Here is a 22,601-nt window from a genome sequence, read left to right as displayed (position 1 = left end):
AATAAAGAAAACTCTTTGAATGAGAAGCTGTGTCCAAACTTTTGGTCTGTACTGTGTATATATATATATATATATATATATATATATATATATATATATATAGAGGGAGGAAGAAAAGTGTGGCAGCACCAATGTACAAAAAACGTGGCGGGTGCTACGTCCAGGGTACCCAAAGTATGTAGATGGAAACTGACAGCACATCCAGTAGAAAAATTCTAAATTTATTCGACCACAGTGGCACAGTGAGAAAGGCTCTGTGTTTTGAGCCGAAACGTCGCCTCACTGTGCCACTGTGGTCGAATAAATTTAGAATTTTTCTACTGAATGTGCTGTCCGTTTCCATATATATATATATATATATATATATATATATATATATATAAATAATAACCCCCCTCCCCACCTGTAGACTCCAGCCTTTATCATTGTGCTCCCGTCAGGATGGCAGAGCAGGCGGGCGGGAGCGCGATCCCCCGTGCGCGATCAACCCCCCCCCTCTTACTACCCCCATTTTCAGGACGACTAAGCGTTAGCAGAAGTGCCAGCACACAGCTAACAGTCTGCTTGAAACGGGTGACATCAGTGCTGGCACCGATGGCAGCCGTTTAACCCCTTCCATTTGCTGTATGGAAAGTGTTAACAGGGAAGGAGCTCCCTCCCTCTCCCATCGGGGGCTGCTGTGCCATTGTAGCCACCCGATACTTGACGGGTTCACAGAGGTAGGGGGCTCCCTCCCCCATCGGACACTGCTATGTGGTGGCAGTGTCCGGTGGTTACCATGGCAACCTGACGCCTTCACGGGCTTCCGGCTTGCCATGGTATAAAAGCCTGATTAGCCTCCTGCTAAAGGCAACAGCAGCCTGACCAGCCTGTGTGTAAAGTCACAATACACTACAGTACACTATATAGTGTACTGCAGTGTATTATAGAGGCATCAGACCCACCGGATCTTCAAGAACCAAGCGGGTCTGGGTAAAAAAAATAAAAAGAATTTCTTCTTATAGCCGCACATTTATCACTGATTAAAATAAAAAAATAAAAAATTACACTACACATATTTGATATCACTACGTCCGTAACGAGCTGATATAGGGTCATGTTACTTTACACACACTTTGAACTCCAAAAAAGAAAAGAAAAACTGATGAAATAGAATTTTGCCCACCTCACTTCCCCAAAAAAAGGTATTAAAAGTGATCTTAAAAGTCTTATGTAAACCAAAATCATACCAGTCAAACCGTCACCTCATCCCGCAAAAAATGATCCCCTACATCAGACAATCGCCGAAAAAACAAAAAAAATATATGGCTCTCAGACTATGGAGACGCTAAATCATGTTTTTTTGTTTGTTTGTTTTTTAATGCCATTATTGTGTAAAACTTCCGCATCCGTAAGAACTCTATTAAAATATCACATGACCTAACCCCTCTGGTGAACACCACAAAAATAAAATAAAAAAATAGTGCCAAAAAAAGCCACCTTACATCACAAAAATTACAACACCAAGCGATTAAAAAGGCATATGCCCCCCAAAATAGGAACCTATGAAACAGTCACCTCATCCCACAAAAAATGAGACCTTAACTAAGACAATCGGTTAAAACATAAAAAAGCTATGGCTCTCAGACTATGGAGACACTAAAACATCATTTTTTAATTTACAAAATGACCCAAACATGAAGTAGACATATGGGGAATGTAAAGTAATAACTATTAGATGAGGTATCAATATCTATTATAAAAGTAGAGAAATTCAAATTTCGAAAATTGTGCATTTCTCCAAATTTTTGGTAAATTTTGTATTTTTTTATGAATAAAAATGAAATTTTTTGACTCAATTTTACCACTGTTATAAAGTACAATATGTGACGAGAAAATCTCAGAATGGCCTGGATCAGTAAAAGCGTTTTAAAGTTATTACCACAAAGCGAGATTTGCTAAAAATGGGCTGGCCCTTAAGGTGAAAAATGGCTGCATCATGAAGGGGTTAATAATAGATAATATCTGTCCAATGAGGCCAATAGTTGGTGTGTATAACAAAAGATCTGTGTGTGTAATAGGCCATCTGACCAATGAATGGTCAGAAAATCTGTCAGATAATCTGTTGGTGTAATACAGGCCTTAGAGGTGATGTCACCTACCTGAGGTATAACAGCCATTACTACATGTCTCCTGCCTTTATAGTGTAGTAGTAATGTCATCTATAACACCCGGCATCTGATGACACCTACCTGAGGTATAACAGCCATTACTACATGTCTCCAGCCTTTATAGTGTAGTAGTAATGTCATCTATAACACCCGGCATCTGATGACACCTACCTGAGGTATAACAGCCATTACTACATGTCTACGGCCTTTATAGTGTAGAAGTAATGTCATCTATAACACCCGGCATCTGATGTCACCTACCTGAGGTATAACAGCCATTACTACATGTCTCCAGCCTTTATAGTGTAGTAGTAATGTCATCTATAACACCCGGCATCTGATGACACCTACCTGAGGTATAACAGCCATTACTACATGTCTCCAGCCTTTATAGTGTAGAAGTAATGTCATCTATAACACCCGGCATCTGATGTCACCTACCTGAGGTATAACAGCCATTACTACATGTCTCCAGCCTTTATAGTGTAGTAGTAATGTCATCTATAACACCCGGCATCTGATGACACCTACCTGAGGTATAACAGCCATTACTACATGTCTCCAGCCTTTATAGTGTAGTAGTAATGTCATCTATAACACCCGGCATCTGATGACACCTACCTGAGGTATAACAGCCATTACTACATGTCTCCAGCCTTTATAGTGTAGAAGTAATGTCATCTATAACACCCGGCATCTGATGTCACCTACCTGAGGTATAACAGCCATTACTACATGTCTCCAGCCTTTATAGTGTAGTAGTAATGTCATCTATAACACCCGGCATCTGATGACACCTACCTGAGGTATAACAGCCATTACTACATGTCTCCAGCCTTTATAGTGTAGTAGTAATGTCATCTATAACACCCGGCATCTGATGACACCTACCTGAGGTATAACAGCCATTACTACATGTCTCCGGCCTTTATAGTGTAGTAGTAATGTCATCTATAACACCCGGCATCTGATGACACCTACCTGAGGTATAACAGCCATTACTACATGTCTCCGATGCCTTTATAGTGTAGAAGTAATGTCATCTATAACACCCGGCATCTGATGACACCTACCTGAGGTATAACAGCCATTATTACAGGTCTCCGGTGATGTTACTAGTATAAAACCATTAGCCTGCTATTTCCAGACTCAAAGCTGGGTCACTGCCCGGAGTGCTCCTTTACTGCAGCTCTAAGGTGGAGCCTCACCTGAAGAAACCTCCCAACTCCCTTCCTCCATTCATTACTCCATACCTGTGGTCACATGGACTGGAATGTCCTCCTCCACCTCACTCTTACACGGGGGATCGCCCATCATCCACTCTTCTCCATCCTCCACTTTAATATCAGTCACATCTTCCCCCTGATTTGTCATCTGTAACAATTCAGGACAATACAGCAGACAGGTGGGAAATCTAACAGATCCACATAAGAGACCCCCACCATCTATGACCCCTCTATGACTGCAGGACACCCCTGTATAGATGTGTATAGGGCTCAGCTCCATCTACCTGATGGTTCTCTGGGAGCTTCTCCTCTGGACAGTCCTGGGAATACAGAGGACGGGGACATCTCTCGGGGGGATTTCCTTCTATGAGTCCATCTGTAGGAAACACACAGGGACAGGAGAGATTATTACATGTAATGATGAGATGATGGGAGTAGTATCCAGATGACCCATGACAGCCCCCTCCTTACCCTGCTGATCGCCCCATAAATCCGTCTCCTCTTCTGCTTCATCTTTAACCTCAGCCTTAATATCCATCAGATTTTCATCCTGAAGAAGAGAAATGTAAAATGATCTTTGGTTCAGTCCCTTTCTGGTCAGATTCTGGGGAGACTTCATCTCCATCTCTACCTGATGGTTCTCTGGGAGCTTCTCCTCTGGACAGTCCTGGGAATACAGAGGACGGGGACATCTCTCGGGGGGACTTCTCCTGGAGTCAGAACCTATAGGAGATAACACACAGACTGAATACAATACTGAGCGCCACAAACAGGAGCAGGAACTCTGCTGTCAGCCGCCATCTCTGTAAATCCTCTTGTGGATCCTGAAATGCGGCAGAGGAGAGCAGGAACCTGCGGGTGGATTAGGGTGGAGTTCACCCCGCTGCCCTCTGAGTGTCCGGATGACTGGGGTGTGTCAGTCAGCAGCCTGGAAGTCTATGGGCAGCCGGCAGCAGTTTATGAGCCGCAGATTCACAGGACATTTTATAGTTTCCAGGAGAATTTCTGACCCTTCAGTTTTCTGCTTCTAATGGAAAAGAAAAATCCTCAGAAAGTGTGACCCCCATAGAGGGACGAGAGCGCCCCCCGATAATCAGGACTGAACCCCTATAAAGGGAAGAGAGCTCCCTCCGATATCAGGGCTGAACCCTTTTAGAGTGATCAGAGCGCCCCCACCGATATCAGGCTTGAACTCCCATAGTAATAGAAAAGAGACCGAAAAATCCTGCCAAAGTATCACCACCATAGAGGAACGATCGCGCACCCTGATATCCGGGCAGAACCTCCACAGATTTACAAAAGCACCCCCTCCGAATTATCAGGTCTGAACCACCATAAAGGGACAAGAGCACCGCTCCCCCCAATATCAGGCCTGGACACCCATAGAGGGACGAGAGCGCACCCACCCCCGATATTAGGGCTCAACCCCCTTAGAGGAAGGAGAGTGCCCCCAATATCAGAGCAGAACCCCCATAGAGGAACAAGAGCACCACCTCATATCAGGGCTGAAACCACCATAGATGGACGAGAGCACCCCGATATCAGGACTGACATCCCTGATCAAGATGACTTCTGCATTTCCCGTACGTCTCGCACATCCCTCTGTCATCTCTTTTACTGTAGAGTCATTTAGCGTTCATAAACGGTGTCCATAGGATAGTTCATACTGGGGAAGACCAGTCCATGCTGGGGAAGTCCAGTCCATGCTGGGGATGTCCAGTCCATGCTGGGGAAGACCAGTCCATGCTGGGGAAGTCCAGTCCATGCTGGGGATGTCCAGTCCATGCTGGGGAAGTCCAGTCCATGCTGGGGATGTCCAGTCCATGCTGGGGATGTCCAGTCCATGCTGGGGATGTCCAGTCCATGCTGGGGATGTCCAGTCCATGCTGGGGAAGTCCAGTCCATGCTGGGGATGTCCAGTCCATGCTGGGGAAGTCCAGTCCATGCTGGGGAAGTCCAGTCCATGCTGGGGAAGTCCAGTCCATACTGGTATAGTATTGGGGCAGGAGACCCCCGTATCGACATATAAAACACACCTGGAGACATTGTATCTAGGGGTGGGCGATATGGCCTAAAATCTATATTGCGATATAATTTTAAGCATGTGCGATATGCGATATATAGTTTTCTATATTTGGGGGGGGCGTGTTTAAACTTTTTTTTTTTTTTTTTTACTTTTTATTTATTAACTATTAGCCTCCTTAAGGGCTAGAACCCTTGTCATATTCACCCTAATAGAGCTCTATTAGGGTGAATAGGACTTTACACTCTCCCTGCTGCCCTGTGCTTTGTGCTTTGAGTCCCCTCCCCTAAACGGTGCCAGCCACAGATCCCCCCCTCCCCTAAACGGTGCCATCCACGGATCCCCCTCCCCTAAACGGTGCCATCCACGGATCCCCCTCCCCTAAACGGTGCCATCCACAGATCCCCCTCCCCTAAACGGTGCCATCCACAGATCCCCCTCCCCTAAACGGTGCCATCCACAGATCCCCCTCCCCTAAACGGTGCCATCCACAGATTCCCCCTCCCCTAAACGGTGCCATTCACAGATTCCCCCTCCCCTAAAACGGTGCCATTCACAGATCCCCCCCCCCTCCCTAAACGGTGCCATTCACAGATTCCCCCCCCCCTCCCCTAAACGGTGCCATCCACAGATTCCCCCCCCCCCTCAATAATTTGATTAGAGCACTGTGCCTGTATAGCGGTGTAGAGCACTGTGCCTGTATAGCGGTGTAGAACACTGTGCCTGTATAGCGGTGTAGACACTGTGCCTGTATAGCGGTGTAGACACTGTGCCTGTATAGCGGTGTAGAACACTGTGCCTGTATAGCGTGTAGAGCACTGTGCCTGTATAGCGGTGTAGAGCACTGTGCCTGTATAGCGTGTAGAACACTGTGCCTGTATAGCGGTGTAGAACACTGTGCCTGTATAGCGGTGTAGAACTGTGCCTGTATAGCGTGTAGAACACTGTGCCTGTATAGCGGTGTAGAACTGTGCCTGTATAGCGTGTAGAACACTGTGCCTGTATAGCGGTGTAGAACACTGTGCCTGTATAGCGGTGTAGAACACTGTGCCTGTATAGCGGTGTAGAACACTGTGCCTGTATAGCGGTGTAGAACACTGTGCCTGTATCGGTGTAGAACACTGTGCCTGTATAGCGGTGTAGACACTGTGCCTGTATAGCGGTGTAGAACACTGTGCCTGTATAGCGGTGTAGAACACTGTGCCTGTATAGCGGTGTAGAACACTGTGCCTGTATAGCGGTGTAGAACACTGTGCCTGTTAGGTGTAGAGCACTGTGCCTGTATAGCGGTGTAGAGCACTGTGCCTGTATAGCGGTGTAGAACACTGTGCCTGTATAGGTGTAGAACACTGTGCCTGTATACGGGTGTAGAACACTGTGCCTGTATAGCGGTGTAGAACACTGTGCCTGTATAGGGTGTAGAACACTGTGCCTGTATAGCGGTGTAGAACACTGTGCCTGTATAGTGTAGACACTGTGCCTGTATAGGGTGTAGAACACTGTGCCTGTATACGGTGTAGAACACTGTGCCTGTATAGCGGTGTAGAACACTGTGCCTGTATAGCGGTGTAGACACTGTGCCTGTATAGGGTGTAGAACACTGTGCCTGTATAGCGGTGTAGAACACTGTGCCTGTATAGGGTGTAGAACACTGTGCCTGTATAGCGGTGTAGACACTGTGCCTGTATAGCGGTGTAGAACACTGTGCCTGTATAGCGTGTAGAACACTGTGCCTGTATAGCGGTGTAGAACACTGTGCCTGTATAGCGGTGTAGAACACTGTGCCTGTATAGCGGTGTAACACTGTGCCTGTATAGCGGTGTAGAACACTGTGCCTGTATAGCGGTGTAGAACACTGTGCCTGTATAGCGGTGTAGAACACTGTGCCTGTATAGCGGTGTAGAACACTGTGCCTGTATAGCGGTGTAGAACACTGTGCCTGTATAGCGGTGTAGAACACTGTGCCTGTATAGCGGTGTAGAACACTGTGCCTGTATAGCGGTGTAGAACACTGTGCCTGTATAGCGGTGTAGAACACTGTGCCTGTATAGCGGTGTAGAAGCACTGTGCCTGTATAGCGGTGTAGAACACTGTGCCTAGGTTATAAGCGGTGTAGAACACTGTGCCTGTACACTGTGCCTGTATAGCGGTGTAGAACACTGTGCCTGTATAGCGGTGTAGAACACTGTGCCTGTATAGCGGTGTGAACACTGTGCCTGTATAGCGTGTAGAACACTGTGCCTGTATAGCGGTGTAGAACACTGTGCCTGTATAGCGGTGTAGAACACTGTGCCTGTATAGCGGTGTAGAACACTGTGCCTGTATAGCGGTGTAGAACACTGTGCCTGTATAGCGGTGTAGAGGCACTGTGCCTGTATAGCGGTGTAGAACACTGTGCCTGTATAGCGGTGTAGAACACTGTGCCTGTATAGCGGTGTAGAAGCACTGTGCCTGTATAGCGGTGTAGAACACTGTGCCTGTATAGCGGTGTAGAACACTGTGCCTGTATAGCGGTGTAGAACACTGTGCCTGTATAGCGTTGTAGAACACTGTGCCTGTATAGCGGTGTAGAACACTGTGCCTGTATAGCGGTGTAGAGCACTGTGCCTGTATAGCGGTGTAGGAACACTGTGCCTGTATAGCGGTGTAGAACACTGTGCCTGTACACTGTGCCTGTATAGCGGTGTAGAACACTGTGCCTGTATAGGGTGTAGAACACTGTGCCTGTATAGCGGTGTAGAACACTGTGCCTGTATAGCGGTGTAGAACACTGTGCCTGTATAGCGGTGTAGAACACTGTGCCTGTATAGCGGTGTAGAACACTGTGCCTGTATAGCGGTGTAGAACACTGTGCCTGTATAGCGGTGTAGAACACTGTGCCTGTATAGCGGTGTAGAACACTGTGCCTGTATAGCGGTGTAGAACACTGTGCCTGTATAGCGGTGTAGAACACTGTGCCTGTATAGCGTGTAGAACACTGTGCCTGTATAGCGGTGTAGAACACTGTGCCTGTATAGCGGTGTAGAACACTGTGCCTGTATAGCGGTGTAGAACACTGTGCCTGTATAGCGGTGTAGAACACTGTGCCTGTATAGCGGTGTAGAACACTGTGCCTGTATAGCGGTGTAGAACACTGTGCCTGTATAGCGGTGTAGAACACTGTGCCTGTATAGCGGTGTAGAACACTGTGCCTGTATAGCGGTGTAGAACACTGTGCCTGTATAGCGGTGTAGAACACTGTGCCTGTATAGCGGGTAGAACACTGTGCCTGTATAGCGGTGTAGAACACTGTGCCTGTATAGCGGTGTAGAACACTGTGCCTGTATAGCGGTGTAGAACACTGTGCCTGTATAGCGGTGTAGAACACTGTGCCTGTATAGCGGTGTAGAACACTGTGCCTGTATAGCGGTGTAGAACACTGTGCCTGTATAGCGGTGTAGAACACTGTGCCTGTATAGCGGTGTAGAACACTGTGCCTGTATAGCGTGTAGAACACTGTGCCTGTATAGCGGTGTAGACACTGTGCCTGTATAGCGGTGTAGAACACTGTGCCTGTATAGCGGTGTAGAACACTGTGCCTGTATATGTGCCTGTAGCGGTGTAGAACACTGTGCCTGTATAGCGGTGTAGAACACTGTGCCTGTATAGCGGTGTAGAACACTGTGCCTGTATAGCGGTGTAGAACACTGTGCCTGTATAGCGGTGTAGAACACTGTGCCTGTATAGCGGTGTAGAACACTGTGCCTGTATAGCGGTGTGAACACTGTGCCTGTATACGTGTAGAACACTGTGCCTGTATAGCGTGTAGAACACTGTGCCTGTATAGCGGTGTAGAACACTGTGCCTGTATAGCGGTGTAGAACACTGTGCCTGTATAGCGGTGTAGAACACTGTGCCTGTATAGCGGTGTAGAACACTGTGCCTGTATAGTGGTGTAGAACACTGTGCCTGTATAGCGGTGTAGAACACTGTGCCTGTATAGCGGTGTAGAACACTGTGCCTGTATAGCGGTGTAGAACACTGTGCCTGTATAGCGGTGTAGAACACTGTGCCTGTATAGCGGTGTAGAACACTGTGCCTGTATAGCGGTGTAGAACACTGTGCCTGTATAGCGGTGTAGAACACTGTGCCTGTATAGGGTGTAGAACACTGTGCCTGTATAGCGGTGTAGAGCACTGTGCCTGTATAGCGGTGTAGAGCACTGTGCCTGTATAGCGGTGTAGAACACTGTGCCTGTATAGCGTGTAGAACACTGTGCCTGTATAGCGGTGTAGAACACTGTGCCTGTATAGCGGTGTAGAACACTGTGCCTGTATAGCGGTGTAGAACACTGTGCCTGTATAGCGGTGTAGAACACTGTGCCTGTATAGCGGTGTAGAACACTGTGCCTGTACAGGGGTGTAGAACACTGTGCCTGTATAGCGGTGTAGAACACTGTGCCTGTATAGCGGTGTAGAGCACTGTGCCTGTATAGCGGTGTAGAGCACTGTGCCTTGCAGTAACACACATAGGGAGTCTGCTGTGGTAGTAGGGTAATAATACTGTAGTCCGTATGACATGCAGGTGACAGGCGTCGCTCTTACAATCACTGCACACTGCACTTATTGGGGCAGTCACGGGGCCAAAACTGAGCAAATAACTCCAGTGTGACCTCAGCCTTACAGGACGATGTTGGCGCCAAGAAGAAGCGCACTCCTTTTACACCGCCGTCAGCCGATTCCACATAGATGTCTACAGAACCTGTTCTATTAACCCCTTATACAAGTAGAGCCCCCGACAGAGTGGAGAGGGGGTCAGCAGTGTGTGGTGACGTCACTGATTATTTTGCCCTTCCTCTGATCCGTCAGAACAATAACCCCCAAAAAACGGATCCTGTCTGTGGAGCATCTGCCCTCACTCGGTCAGCATTTGGTCAGTAATCCATCAGTATTGGTAAGGCCAAAAAAAACAGGAGTGGATCCAAAACAGAGATGACTCGTGAATGGAATATTTCCATGTCTTCTGTGTGTTGCACCCACTCCTGCTTTTGGCTACCAAATCAAAAGCCAATTCTGATGGGACCATACCGGCCTCACAGCTGCTACACAGACAGGATCCGTTGTCCGTCTCATTTTTCCTTCCTTCTGACAGATCTGAAGAAAGGTCAAATAAATGATGATGTCAGCCAGGCCGAAAGGCAAAATAGTGGCCCAGTCATGAAGTGGGGAGGGTGGGAACCGCAGGAGAAGTCCACAGAGTGACCTTATGACATAGTGGTGAGGTGGCAGCAGCATGAGGAGAACACAGAGTAGTAGGGCTGCAGCTAACGATTATTTGAATAATCGATTAGTTGCCGATTAATTTCTTCGATTAATCGATTAATCGGGAAAAATGACAAAATTACAAAACAGAGGTTTATATGATCTTACTTGAAAAATTATGTTCAAAGGCCATATTAAAACAAATTGTGGGCGACACTATTATGGGGGATCTGTGGGCGACACTATTATGGGGGATCTGTGGGCGACACTATTATGGGGGATCTGTGGGCGACACTATTATGGGGGATCTGTGGGCGACACTATTATGGGGGATCTGTGGGCGACACTATTATGGGGGATCTGTGGGCGACACTATTATGGGGGATCTGTGGGCGACACTATTATGGGGGATCTGTGGGCGACACTTATGGGGGATCTGTGGGCGACACTTATGGGGGATCTGTGGGCGACACTTATGGGGGATCTGTGGGCGGCGCAGTTATGGAGAGGGTGATCTGTGGGTGGCGCAGTTATGGAGAGGGGGATCTGTGGGCGGCGCAGTTATGGAGAGGGGGATATGTGGGCGACACTTATGGGGGATCTGTGGGCGGCGCAGTTATGGAGAGGGTGATCTGTGGGTGGCGCAGTTATGGAGAGGGGGATCTGTGGGCGGCGCAGTTATGGAGAGGGGGATCTGTGGGCGGCACAGTTATGGAGAGGGGGATCTGTGGGCGGCGCAGTTATGGAGAGGGGGATCTGTGGGCGGCGCAGTTATGGAGAGGGGGATATGTGGGCGACACTTATGGGGGATCTGTGGGCGGCGCAGTTATGGAGAGGGTGATCTGTGGGTGGCGCAGTTATGGAGAGGGGGATCTGTGGGCGGCGCAGTTATGGAGAGGGGGATCTGTGGGCGGCACAGTTATGGAGAGGGGGATCTGTGGGCGGCGCAGTTATGGAGAGGGGGATCTGTGGGCGGCGCAGTTATGGAGAGGGGGATCTGTGGGCGGCGCAGTTATGGAGAGGGGGATCTATGGGCGGCGCAGTTATGGAGAGGGGGATCTGTGGGCGGCGCAGTTATGGAGAGGGGGATCTGTGGGTGGTGCTGTTATGGAGAGGGGGATATGTGCACTGTTATGGGCATAACAGTGCACAGATCCCTTTCCCCATAACAGTGCACACATCCCCCTCCCCATAGCAGTGCTATACACAGACCCCCCTCCCCATAGCAGTGCCATAGACAGATCCTCCCCCCTCCCCATAGCAGTGCTATACACAGACCCCCCTCCCCATAGCAGTGCTATACACAGACTCCCCCTCCCCATAGCAGTGCTATACACAGACCCCCCTCCCCATAGCAGTGCCATAGACAGATCCTCCCCCCTCCCCATAACAGCCCCGGCCCCGATGCTTATAAGTCGGACTAATCACTGCATCTTTATTTTACCTTTTTACAATGACGCTCCTGTAACAGCCAGGCAGAGCGGACGGCGGCGCAACGTCACTCACTCACGTGACGCACCTGCTCCGCCCACCTCATGAATGAAGGAGGCGGAGCAGGCGCGTCACGTGAGTGAGTGACGTTACGCCGCCGTCCGCTCTGCCTGGCTGTTACAGGAGCGTCATTGTAAAAAGGTAAAATAAAGATGCAGCGACCGCCCGCCCGAATAGCAACGAATCGGCGATTATTCGATAACTGGATTCGTCGACAACGAATCCAGTTATCGAATATAATCGATTACATCGATTAATCGTTGCAGCCCTACAGAGTAGTAAGGTGGCAGCAGCATGAGGAGACCACAGAGTGGCCCAGTGACATAGTGGGGAGGGGGGGGGGCAATACCAGCTGAAGATGGTGGCTGGCAGTAGGAGCACCTGGCAGCAGATGTGGCATCAGGCTGGTGGCAGCATCAGAATAGTAGTTGAAGAAGGTAGCTAGAAGAAACAGGTCTCCTATCAAAGTGTTGGTGTGGCACCATGGATGATCTAGTCTGATGCATCAGGCACTGGTGTTTAAAAATCCTGGCTGATCCACGCCTGATTCATCTTCACAAAGGTCAGTCTCTCCACATTTTGGGTGGACAGGCGAGTTCTCCTTGGGGTAACTATGGCCCCCACTGCACTAAACACTCGCTCTGATGCCACACTGCTGGCCGGGCAGGAGAGCTTGACCAGGGCAAGCTTGACCAGTTGTGGCCACAAATCGAGTTTGGCTGCTCAGTAGTTCAGGGGATTTTCGGTGAGGGGTAGTAGGGTGCTGTCCAAGTATGCCACCACCTGCTGGTTCAGGTTCTGCTCTATGTCTACCTGCTGCTGCTGGTGAGTAGTTTCTTCAGTAGGCGGGTAAAAAAAATGCTCATCAGCGAATCTACACTTAAGTTGCTGCTGATGGATCTAGTGCCTCTCCTGATACCCCCTCCCCCCCAGCTGCCATGGCAGTGGAACATAAACGCAGCAGGACCCTCAGGGGAGACCTGTATGAGGATGGGCGACGGCGCAGATAGGCAGCAGCCAACTGACTACATAGGATGTCTCTATAGTAGTTCAAATTGTCCTCCCTCTCAGCGGCTGTAAAAAAGGCCCCCAATTTCAACCAGTAGCGAGGGTCTAACACGGTGGAGAGCCAGAAGTCATCCTCTGCCGAATGGTGACAATTCAGCTGTCACTACGCAAGCAAGTGAGCATGCATCCGGCCATTTCTCCCGGGTCACTTTATGGTGATGCTGCGTGTGTTGCAAAAAGAATAAGTAGACACATTAGTTGTTGCCGCGTCCGTATCGACCGGCTATCACATGACCCACCCCGTCAGGTGAACGCCGTAAAAAAAATTAAAATAAAAACTGTGTCAAAAAAGCCATTTTCTGGTCACCCTGCCTCACAAAAAGTTTAATACCAAGTGATCAAAAAGTCTTATGTAACCTAAAATGGTACCAATCAAATATATAACTGAGCGAAGCAAGTTTTATGCAAAAAAAATCTATATTTCCTCATTTCCTGGTTCTTTTCTGGCCCTTTGTTTACATGCAATAAAAACCATCTGTGCCGCTCCCCCTGCTCTGCTAAGGGAGTGAATACAAGTACTGCCCTGAGTGACGTCTGCCGGCGGGGAGACTCAGCAGCATATTGTATGTGTAGGACTACAAGTCCCAGCTGTACAATGACACTGCCTATACACACAGGATCTCCCCCTACCTGCAATGCTCTGCAGAACTTCTCTATCAGCTCCTGTGCCCAGCATTTGTCTCCTCACTGCCTGCAGCTACACAGTAAACACTTGCGTCTGTGCAGCTGAAGGGGTTAACAATCCTGGGAGAGCGCAATAAGCAGCAGCCGGCAGTGCAGGGGGGCGTGGCCAGCACAGTGAAGTCTCGTGTACAGATCTCTCGGGCTTGTGCACGAACATTATCAGAGCAGGGAGAGAAGCTGACATCACAGGTCATGTGACCCTCAGTGAAATCTGAGAAACCGGCCACTGGAGATAAAGGGAGTGAATTGGAAAGCTGTTACATTTGCCTAGTTAGAAACATAGAACAAAAAAATATCTCGGACACCCCCTTTAAGGCTACTTTCACACTTGCGTTATGTGCGGATCCGTCTGCATTCTATGTAAAAAAAAATCTCTAGGTCAAATTGTTAGTCAGACGGATCTGTTTGCAATTGCACCATATTGTGTCAACGTCAAACGGATCCGTCCCCATTGACTTGCATTGTAATTCAGGACGGATCCGTTTGGCTCCGCACGGCCAGACGGACACCAAAAAGCTGCGCCTCCAGAGCAGAATGGAGACGGAACAGAACCAAACTGATGGGATTCTGAGCGGATCCTTATCCATTCAGAATGCATTGGGGATGAACGGATCCGGTTCTGAGAGCCCTCAAACGGATCTCACAAGCGGAACCCCAAACGCAAGTGTGAAAATAGCCTTAGGGGTGTAATTTACTAAATGGGGTCACTTGGTGGTGGTTTCCCCTGTAGGGAACGTCAGGGTCTATTCTAGCGAAATCTGCCTCCAAACCCATACGGCGCTCCTTCCCTTCAGACCACGGCCACGGGCCCATAGAGCAGGTTACCGCCACATACGGGGGATAAACTGCAGAATCAGAGTAATGTATATTGAGGTTTACTTTGCTGTTAACCCTTGCTGTGTTGCAAGAACAAAATGTATTAACATAAAAAAAATCTACCAAAAAAGTGATTTTTTACAATTTCACATCCATTTCCCTTAAATTCTTGTGGTTAACTGCGTTTGTGTTTACGTTAGCGCCTCAAAATCACTTTGTAACTGAACTGGAGCTTGAGAAAATAGTTTGGGAAATTTTGTAGAAAATGTGAAAAATTGCTTCTAAACTTCTAACGTCCTAAAAAATAAAATGACGTTTACACAATGATCCAAACATGAAGCAGACGTCCGGGGAGCGACTCGATGGAGAAGGCAGACCGCTCACCGCCTTGTGAAGTCGCTCCCACTATGAAATCAACATAAATCCCAGCAGCCGGATACATTTTTCTTCAAAGCTTTATTGTTCCATACACAGGACGCGTTTCGGCCGCCCAGCCTTCCGCGTCCTGTGTATGGATCAATAAAGCATTGAAGGAAAATCGATCCGCCTGCTGGGATTTATTTTGAATCCGGGGAACGGCGACTGATAACTATTTTATGAGGTATCACTATCTGTCTTAGGCCTCATGCACACAAACGCATTTTATTTCCGTTATTCCCTTTCCGTTCCGCTAAAAGATAGAACTTGTCCTATTATTGTCCGCCAATAACGTTCCGTGTCTCCAAGTCAATGCGTCCGCAAAAAATACGGAATGCATATAGAAGACACTTACGTCTGCCGTATTTTTCGGATCCATACTGTAGAAATGCTAGGCCCAGACTATTTTGCGCATGCGTTTGGTGTCCAAATATGAATAATAAGTTCCTGTTTCCGATCCACAAAACACGGATCGCAGACGGAAACCAAACGGAGATTTTTAGCAGAAGTACGGAACGGAAACACAACGGACAAAATAAACGGAGAAAAGCAATGTGCGCGGGCAGTGCTGTCCGAGACCGTGTATATGTATTTCCCTGTCCTGGACGTCTCTGTCCTCCCTTGGCGCTTGCACATGTCTGATGAGGAGAGAAGCCCTATCCATGTTTTATCACCTCGCCCCGGCCGGTAGCGCGGCTCAAGTGTAAAGTTTCCAGCTCGCGCTCACACCGGAGCGCTGTGTGCCGGGGTCCAATCACAGCGCAGAGCGTCACAGCCAGGGAGAAGGAGACGCCCAATGAGAAACCCTGCCGTCCCCTCCTCCTGTTCCGATGGTACTCATTAGCATACCAGGAGTGCTGCAGGGGGGCACAGCGGGTGAACGGAGCGGCGCCCAGAAGCCCTCGTAGATCCCTGCTCTATGCCCTACATAACCCGCTACTTATTTCATAATGTCTGGACCCATGAAAGGTCCTCTTTAAGGTAAAACGTGGCCCAGTACCGAAAGGGTTAATACACCCGGTAAATGGCTGTAGTACAACGTAACTTCACCGCTGAACGGCAATTATCACATATACTTTCTTTTTCCCCTCTATTAATAAACCCCAGAAAAGTAAAATAATGTAAAATCCCCGCAGGACGGCCAATAGGAGGTAGGTATAGTCCCTAATGTGGCGGTATCACAGCGCCTGCACCCCGATCACAGGCAAATTACTGCTGTATCATACAGCGCAAACCGGAAAGCGGCAGAATAACTGCAATCTGGCGCCGCAGTCCGTGCAGCAAGGTGTAATAGGATTGTGCCTGTTCCCCAGGCTGTGACCTCCCCGACTGAACCCTGTTCTACAGAAACGCTGCGGAATGATCCCTCCCTGTCCTCTCCCTGCACCTTGAAGAATCTTTCCCTGAACTTGTATCAGGTGTATCTACATCGCTGCAGGGTGTAATCTGGGAGAGGACATCTCCATCCCTGCAGGGTGCAATCTGGGTTAGTACATCTACATCACTGCAGGGTGCAATCTGGGTGAGGACATCTACATCCCTGCAGGGTGTAATCTGGGTGAGGACATCTACATCCCTGCAGGGTGTAATCTGGGTGAGGACATCTACATCCCTGCAGGGTGTAATCTAGGTGAGGACATCTACATCAGTGCAGGATGTATTCTGGGTGAGGACGTCTACATCACTGCAGGGTGTAATCTGGGTGAGGACATCTCCATCCCTGCAGGGTGTAATCTGGGTGAGGACATCTCCATCCCTGCAGGGTGTAATCTGGGTGAGGACATCTACATCACTGCAGGGTGCAATCTGGGTGAGGACATCTACATCATTGCAGGGTGCAATCTGGGTGAGGATATCTACATCATTGCAGGGTGCAATCTGGGTGAGGACATCAACATCCCTGCAGGATGTAATCTGGGTGAGGACATCTACATCACTGCAGCATGAAATCTGGGAGAGGACATCTACATCACTGCAGCGTGTAATCTGGGCGAGGACAAGGAGGTGGACATCTACTGAGGACATCTACTGAGGGTGTAATCTGGGTGAGGACATCTACATCCCTGCAGGGTGTAATCTGGGTGAGGACATCTACATCCCTGCAGGGTGTAATCTGGGTGAGGACATCTACATCCCTGCAGGGTGTAATCTGGGTGAGGACATCTACATCCCTGCAGGGTGTAATCTGGGTGAGGACATCTACATCCCTGCAGGGTGTAATCTGGGTGAGGACATCTACATCCCTGCAGGGTGTAATCTGGGTGAGGACATCTACATCCCTGCAGGGTGTAATCTGGGTGAGGACATCTACATCCCTGCTGGGTGTAATCTGTGTGAGGACATCTACATCCCTGCAGGGTATAATCCGAAGGAGGACATCTACATCCCTGCAGGGTGTAATCCGGGGGAGGACATCTACATCCCTGCAGGGTGTAATCTGGGTGAGGACATCTACATCCCTGCAGGGTGTAACCCGGGGGAGGACATCTACATCCCTGCAGGGTGTAACCCGGGGGAGGACATCTACATCCCTGCAGGGTGTAATCCGGGGGAGGACATCTACATCCCTGCAGGGTGTAATCTGGGTGAGGACATCTACATCCCTGCAGGGTGTAACCCGGGGGAGGACATCTACATCCCTGCAGGGTGTAATCCGGGGGAGGACATCTACATCCCTGCAGGGTGTAACCCGGGGGAGGACATCTACATCCCTGCAGGGTGTAATCTGGGTGAGGACATCTACATCCCTGCAGGGTGTAATCTAGGTGAGGACATCTACATCAGTGCAGGATGTATTCTGGGTGAGGACGTCTACATCACTGCAGGGTGTAATCTGGGTGAGGACATCTCCATCCCTGCAGGGTGCAATCTGGGTGAGGACATCTACATCATTGCAGGGTGCAATCTGGGTGAGGACATTACATCATTGCAGGGTGCAATCTGGGTGAGGACATCAACATCCCTGCAGGATGTAATCTGGGTGAGGACATCTACATCACTGCAGCATGAAATCTGGGAGAGGACATCTACATCACTGCAGCGTGTAATCTGGGCGAGGACAAGGAGGTGGACATCTACTGAGGACATCTACTGAGGGTGTAATCTGGGTGAGGACATCTACATCCCTGCAGGGTGTAATCTGGGTGAGGACATCTACATCCCTGCAGGGTGTAATCTGGGTGAGGACATCTACATCCCTGCAGGGTGTAATCTGGGTGAGGACATCTACATCCCTGCAGGGTGTAATCTGGGTGAGGACATCTACATCCCTGCAGGGTGTAATCTGGGTGAGGACATCTACATCCCTGCAGGGTGTAATCTGGGTGAGGACATCTACATCCCTGCTGGGTGTAATCTGTGTGAGGACATCTACATCCCTGCAGGGTATAATCCGGGGGAGGACATCTACATCCCTGCAGGGTGTAATCCGGGGGAGGACATCTACATCCCTGCAGGGTTTAATCCGGGGGAGGACATCTACATCCCTGCAGGGTGTAACCCGGGGGAGGACATCTACATCCCTGCAGGGTGTAATCCGGGGGAGGACATCTACATCCCTGCAGGGTGTAACCCGGGGGAGGACATCTACATCCCTGCAGGGTGTAACCCGGGGGAGGACATCTACATCCGTGCAGGGTGTAACCCGGGGGAGGACATCTACATCCCTGCAGGGTGTAACCCGGGGGAGGACATCTCCATCCCTGCAGGGTGTAACCCGGGGGAGGACATCTCCATCCCTGCAGGATGTAACCCGGGTGAGGACATCTACATCCCTGCAGGGTGTAACCCGGGTGAGGACATCTGCATCCCTGCAGGGTGTAACCCGGGTGAGGACATCTACATCGCTGCAGGGTGTAATCTGGGGGAGGACATCTCCATCCCTGCAGGGTGTAATCTGGGGGAGGACATCTCCATCCCTGCAGGGTGTAATCTGGGGGAGGACATCTCCATCCCTGCAGGGTGTAATCTGGGGGAGGACATCTCCATCCCTGCAGGGTGTAATCTGGGGGAGGACATCTCCATCCCTGCAGGGTGTAATCTGGGGGAGGACATCTCCATCCCTGCAGGATGTAATCTGGGTGAGGACATCTCCATCCCTGCAGGGTGTAATCTGGGGGAGGACATCTCCATCCCTGCAGGGTGTAATCTGGGTGAGGACATCTCCATCCCTGCAGGGTGTAATCTGGGGGAGGACATCTCCATCCCTGCAGGGTGTGATCTGGGTGAGGACATCTCCATCCCTGCAGGGTGTAATCTGGGTGAGGACATCTCCATCCCTGCAGGGTGTAATCTGGAGGAGGACAAGGAGGTGGACATCTATACGACTCCAGGGCTGTGTTTGGTGTAGACCCTGATGTCGCCCTCCTGAGCTCTGTAGAGAAGCCTATATACAATGCCGGGGGGCTGGGCGGCGGCCATATTGGAGAGCAGCCCCTCCGGCTGTGGTGACCGCCCTGACAGACCAGGAGGCCACAGAGGCCGCATTACTCCCCTGGATGGAGGCCGCAGCTGACCTGCTCCAGACATGGACGGAGGCCGGGGCCGCACAGGAGCCTCTAAGGTCTGCCGGCCCCGCGCTCTGTCTCCATGATGGCCGCCCGGCCTCCCCCTCACATCTCCCAGGGAGCCATGTCTGCCGCAGTCTGGGAGGACTGATATGTGCAAGGCATAACCCGGGGGGCTTCCCTGAGATGTGCCCGGAACCAACATGGCCGAGAGACCGGACCCGTCCTGTTACCTGGGAGGGGAGCCTCCATCATGGCGGCCGGGGGCAGCTTCTCCATGGGAATAGAGAGCGGAAGGACCTGCGGTGACGTCATCGTCATGTGACCAGAGCAGGAAGAGGCGGGGCTCAGCAGTGCAGACAAGTAGTGGTACAGGACCTGGGGTGACGTCAGCTTCATGTGATCAGGAAGGGGCGGGGCTCAGTAGTGCAGACAGGTGGTATTACAGGACCTGCGGTGACGTCACTTTCGTGTGACCAGAGCAGGGGGAGGCTCAGCTTTGCAAAGTCAATGACCTGAGATAACGTCAAGTCACGTGAGTGGGCGGAGCCGCCAGGAATCCGGACCAGACCCGTCCACAGCTCCTGTTACCTGGGAGGGGAGCCTCTATCACGGCGGCCGGGGGCAGCTTCCCTTCTGGCCCCGCCCACAAACAATCACTACAACATACACACACCACTGAGCAACAGGACCTGCGGTGACGTCACTGTCATGTGACCGGAGTAGGAAGGGGCGGAGATCAGCAGTGCAGACAGGTGGTGGTACAGGACCTGCGGCGACGTCACTGTCATGTGATCACAACAGTTGTGGGCGGGAGCTATGTAGCGCTGATAATTGATGGTGCAGAAGCTGTAAAGACGTCATGTGACCTGAAGGGGCGGAGCTTTGAATCAAACAGAAATTACTCTAATATCACATAGCAGACTGGGAGTTGTAGTTCTCTCCTCTTCTACCTCCTCCTGTAATGTCCTCTGATATCACTTAATAACTGGCTGGACATGATGGGAGTTGTAGTCTTGTCCTATTGTACCTTCTCCTGTAATGTCCTGTGATTGGGGTCCGTTGGGGGTCCCCTCTCTGCAGTCGGTGGTCTCCTCCTCCATCTCTCTGTTGGGGGCAGTGTTCTTCTCCGCTCTCACAGCTCGGCCATTAGTGGAGGTCCGCTCCTCTCTGCAGTCGGTGGTCTCCTCCTCCATCTCTCTGTTGGGGGCAGTGTTCTTCTGTGCTCTCACAGCTCGGCCATTAGTGGAGGTCCGCTCCTCTCTCTGCAGTCGGTGGTCTCCTCCTCCATCTCTCTGTTGGGGGCAGTGCTCTTCTCCACTCTCACAGCTCAGCCATTAGTGGAGGTTCGCTCCTCTCTCTGCAGTCGGTGGTCTCCTCCTCCATCTCTCTGTTGGGGGCAGTGCTCTTCTCCGCTCTCACAGCTCGGCCATTAGTGGAGGTCCGCTCCTCTCTCTGCAGTCAGTGGTCTCCTCCTCCATCTCTCTATTGGGGGCAGTGCTCTTCTCCACTCTCACAGCTCGGCCATTAGTGGAGGTCCGCTCCTCTCTCTGCAGTCGGTGGTCTCCTCCTCCATCTCTCTGTTGGGGGCAGTGCTCTTCTCCGCTCTCACAGCTCGGCCATTAGTGGAGGTCCGCACCTCTCTCTGCAGTCGGTGGTCTCCTCCTCCATCTCTCTGTTGGGGGCAGTGCTCTTCTCTGCTCTCACAGCTCGGCCATTAGTGGAGGTCCGCTCCTCTCTCTGCAGTCGGTGGTCTCCTCCTCCATCTCTCTGTTGGGGGCAGTGCTCTTCTCCGCTCTCACAGCTCGGCCATTAGTGGAGGTCCACTCCTCTCTCTGCAGTCGGTGGTCTCCTCCTCCATCTCTCTGTTGGGGGCAGTGCTCTTCTATGCTCTCACAGCTCCGTCATTAGTGGAGGTCCGCTCCTCTCTCTGCAGTCGGTGGTCTCCTCCTCCATCTCTCTGTTGGGGGCAGTGCTCTTCTATGCTCTCACAGCTCCGTCATTAGTGGAGGTCCGCTCCTCTCTGCAGTCAGTGGTCTCCTCCTCCATCTCTCTGTTGGGGGCAGTGCTCTTCTCCGCTCTCACAGCTCGGCCATTATTGGAGGTCCACTCCTCTCTCTGCAGTCGGTGGTCTCCTCCTCCATCTCTCTGTTGGGGGCAGTGCTCTTCTCCGCTCTCACAGCTCCGTCATTAGTGGAGGTCCGCTCCTCTCTCTGCAGTCGGTGGTCTCCTCCTCCATCTCTCTGTTGGGGGCAGTACTCTTCTCCGCTCTCACAGCTCGGCCATTAGTGGAGGTCCGCTCCTCTCTCTGCAGTCGGTGGTCTCCTCCTCCATCTCTCTGTTGGGGGCAGTACTCTTCTCCGCTCTCATAGCCCGGCCATTAGTGGAGGTCCGCTCCTCTCTCTGCAGTCGGTGGGTCTCTTCTCCGTCCCTCCGGCCGAGCTCCAACGCTGCCACCAAGTTACGGCTATTATCAGACACAACCATGCCTGGTTGTAGGTTGAGTGGCGAGGGCCACAGCTCGGTCTGGCCTCTTATCCCCTGCCACCTGCTCTGCGGCGGTGTGCTGTTTGTCCCCTAAGCATATCAGTTTCAGCGAGGCCTGTTGACTCTTCCCCACTGCAGTGCTGCACTGCTTCCAGCTACCGACTGATGGCTGACTGGTGCTGCAAGAGAATAATTCGGAGGTGGAAGAAGAGAAGGCGGAGGAGGAGAAGTGGGAGTTGGAGCCACTAACGTAGGTGTTGGCGGAAACCCTGATCGACAATGGGCCTGCAATCCTTGACGTCGGTAGGATGAGACACAGTTGTCAATCACTGAGGTTGTGGTTAGGTCAACAAGTCAGGATGATGAGCAGAGTGAGGAAGTGGAAGAGGAGGTGGTGAACAATGAAGTCACTGACCCAACCTGGGAAGGTGGAAAGCTGAGTGAGGACAGCAGTACAGAGGGGGAGGGATCTGCAGTCCGCAACAGGCTGGAAG

The 22,601-nt window shown here is 50.7% G+C and overlaps 1 protein-coding gene and 1 long non-coding RNA gene across 2 annotated transcripts in view; both read right to left on the bottom strand.

Moving 5' to 3' along the window:
• Positions 1-3,458, bottom strand: part of LOC122935773 (gastrula zinc finger protein XlCGF26.1-like) — a 31,031-nt gene extending 27,573 nt beyond the window's left edge. Inside the window, exon 1 of the mRNA XM_044291648.1 lies at positions 3,404-3,458. The gene's annotated coding sequence lies outside the window, so the exon portion shown is untranslated. The remainder of the gene's footprint in view (positions 1-3,403) is intronic.
• Positions 3,459-3,481: 23 nt separating this feature from the next.
• On the bottom strand, positions 3,482-19,937 carry LOC122935774. The gene is made up of 3 exons (XR_006388826.1): positions 19,854-19,937; positions 4,008-4,099; positions 3,482-3,524 (listed from the first exon to the last, which is right to left on the bottom strand). It is a non-coding gene; the product is annotated as an uncharacterized LOC122935774 (long non-coding RNA).
• Positions 19,938-22,601: the final 2,664 nt, after the last annotated feature.

This window comes from Bufo gargarizans, chromosome 4 (assembly GCF_014858855.1).
Source record: "Bufo gargarizans isolate SCDJY-AF-19 chromosome 4, ASM1485885v1, whole genome shotgun sequence".
Lineage (NCBI taxonomy): Eukaryota > Metazoa > Chordata > Amphibia > Anura > Bufonidae > Bufo > Bufo gargarizans.
Note: the sequence above shows the minus strand (reverse complement) of the source record. Positions and strands in the feature narration are given on the sequence as shown.